Here is a 3,309-nt window from a genome sequence, read left to right on the forward strand (position 1 = left end):
GTCGTCGGGGGGCGGGGGGGGGTGGGGGTGTCGCCCAGCGGTTTTCCCCCCGAGCCCCCCGACCGCCTGTGTGGTCCAGGTTGTACAAAAGTGCATGTGTAGCATCCTGCCCAGACTGCTGTTGCTTTAGGAAATGTTTCTTTTCTCTCTCTGTGTGTGTGTGTGCGTGTGTGTGTGTGTGTGTGTGTGAAAGCCTTTATGAAGTAGCGGCCTGCAGACGGATCCGTCACATCGAGTCTATGGATTGTGCGTGTGTGTGTGTGTTAAAGCCTTTATGAAGTAGCAGCCTGCAGACGGATCCCTGACATGGAGTCTATAGATTGTCATGTGTGTGTGTGTGTATGCACGTGTGTGCATGCATGTGTGTGTGTGTTAAAGCCTTTATGAAGTAGCAGCCTGCAGACGGATCCCTGACATGGAGTCTATAGATTGTCATGTGTGTGTGTGTGTATGCACGTGTGTGCATGCATGTGTGTGTGTGTTAAAGCCTTTATGAAGTAGCAGCCTGCAGACGGATCCCTGACATGGAGTCTATAGATTGTCATGTGTGTGTGTGTGTATGCACGTGTGTGCATGCATGTGTGTGTGTGTTAAAGCCTTTATGAAGTAGCAGCCTGCAGACGGATCCCTGACATGGAGTCTATAGATTGTCATGTGTGTGTGTGTGTGCACGTGTGTGCATGCATGCGTGTGTGTGTGTGTGTGTGAAAGCCTTGATGAAGTAGCGGCCTGCAGACGGATCCCTCACGGGGAGTCTATAGATTGTCATGTGTATGTATGTGTGTGCGTGTGTGCATGCATGTGTTTGTGTGTGTGAAAGCCTCTATGAAGTAGCGGCCTGCAGACGGATCCCTCACGGGTAGTCTATAGATTGTCATGTGTATGTATGTGTGTGCGTGTGTGCATGCATGTGTTTGTGTGTGTGTGAAAGCCTGTATGAAGTAGCGGCCTGCATACGGATCCCTCACGGGGAGTCCATGGAAATCTTGTCATGCCACACACACACACACACACACACACACACACACACGGCGTCCACAGTTCCCCTGCAAAAAAAAAACAAAATGCAAAAAAAAGCAGATATCAGTTCTGAGCCTTTGCCTGTGTTGGGGATCGGTTGTTGCTCCCCCTGCCACCCCCCCATCCCCATCCCCCGGGGAATCCGGCCAGGACGGGAAGAAAGCTCCCCTTTTGCCAGAGCCGGGCCCCGCCGAGCGAATCCGTAAAAATCGGCCTTTTGTTCGCCCGGCAGCTGCAGGAGGCGTCGGCCGAGGCGCAGGCTGCTCCCCGCTTTGCTAATCAGATCGGACGGGGCGTGTGTCTTTGTTCTGTGTCGAGGCCGTGGAGTCCCCGGTGGGTTCGTCCCCACTGCTTTTCGATGCTTCGGATGCTGGTCGGAAAAGATAACGTTTTTGTGCGTTTGTGGGTTCGGTCGCCGGTGAATGACAGTGACAGAAAGAGGGGAAACACACAGAGAGAGAGAGATAGTGGGGGGCAGAGGTGAAAAGTGATTTGCATGGGTTTTCCAGGAAGTCAGGGTAGCTCCCAGGCATGCCGAAGAGACCCCCCGCCCCCCATTTAAAATTGATCGACCACCTGGGCCCGAGCAGCGAGGCTCAGTGGGTTGAGCATCGACCTAGGATCCAGGAGGTCCCGGGTTCGATTCCCGGTCACAGGCACAGGCCCGGGTTGTGGGCTCCATCCCCAGTAGGGGGCGTGCAGGAGGCGGCCGGTCCATGATTCTCTCTCATCATCACGGATGTTTCTCGCTCTCCTCTCTTTTCCTCTCTGGAACCAATAAAAATATATTTTTAAAAATAATAATAAAACACAATTGGGGGCCAGCGTCCCTCTGACCCTGTCTCATTCTCTCATCGTCCTTTTCATCTTTCGTAAAGAATATTTGGAGTGAAATAAAGTGTAAGAAGAGAAAAAAAAACAAAACAAAATAAAACAGTGACCATAGTTATGTTTTGCCTCCAGACATGACGGCCACACCAGGAAATAGTAGCCAAAGATATTTCACAGATGGCATCTGTGAACTTACTGTCTTTTAATTTTATTTAAATATATTTTTTATTGATTTCAGAGGATGGAGCCCGCAACCCGGGCACCTGCCCTTGACCGGGATTCGAACCCAGGACCCATCAGTCCGCCGGCCGATGCTCTACCCACTGAGCCACACCGGCTAGGGCTGAGCTCGGCTGTCTTTACGTCAGAAACCCAGTCCTCAGTATCATTGGGAAGGTGAGCCGTGTCCCCCAAACGTAGCCCCTCTTCCTTCGAATACAAAACCCCTGAACTAAAAACTCATTATTTAAATCAGTGTGGGTTTTTTTATATAAATATATTTTTTCTAGAGGCCCGGTGCACGAAATTCGTGCAAGAATAGGCCTCCCTTCCCCCGGCTGCCAGCACTGGCTTCCCTCTGGAGCCTGGGACCCGGGCTTCCCTCTCAGCCCCAGCATCGTCCGGGAGGTTGTCCGGAAGGATGTCCGGACTAATTAGCATATTGCACGTTTATTACAGACTAGAGGCCCGGTGCACGAAATTCGTGCAAGAGTAGGCCTCCTTTCCCCCGGCTGCCGGCACCAGCTTCCCTCTGGCACCTGGGACCTGGGCTTCCCTCACAGCCCTGGCTTCATCCGGGAGGTTGTCCGGAAGGGTGGCCGGAAGGACGTCCGGAAGGGTGTCCGGAAAGACGTCCGGTCTAATTAGCATATTGTGCTTCTATTATCATACAGTGATTTCAAAGAAGAACAGAGAGAACGGAAACATTGTGATGAGAGAGAATCGTGGATCGGCTGCCTCCTGCACGGTCCCCCACTGGGAATCGAACCATGCATGGTACACGATCGATTCGGTGGTCTGTCTTGGGGGAAATTTGAGCGTTTTTTTCTCTCTCTGTGTGTGTGTACACGGTGTAGAATCTTATCAGCCCAAACTGGAGCGTGGGGTAAGGCTGCTTCCTTCCGACAGATCGCCGTGTCTCCCGGAGGAGATGGCGTGTGTCCCCAGCGTCTGCGAAATTACCGCCAGCCGGCCGTCCCTCCATCACACCCCAAAGGAATGGAAATATGGGGGCGTCCACGCCGTCGGGGGACGTCTCTGTGGAATGACTTCCCCTATGTGTTCCGTATTTCCCATCCGTCTTCAGCTAGCAATACGCAGCGTTAGGTATCAGGCCTATGACTTTGGGGTAAAGGGAGGGGGGGAAAGAAAAAAAAATCAAAAAAATCCAGAGTTCTTGTTCAACGACATCATCAATCATTCCTTTAGCTTTTTCAGAAGATGACGGTTAAAAAAAAA

Source organism: Myotis davidii, unplaced genomic scaffold (assembly GCF_000327345.1).
Source record: "Myotis davidii unplaced genomic scaffold, ASM32734v1 scaffold2788, whole genome shotgun sequence".
Classification (NCBI taxonomy): Eukaryota; Metazoa; Chordata; class Mammalia; order Chiroptera; family Vespertilionidae; genus Myotis; species Myotis davidii.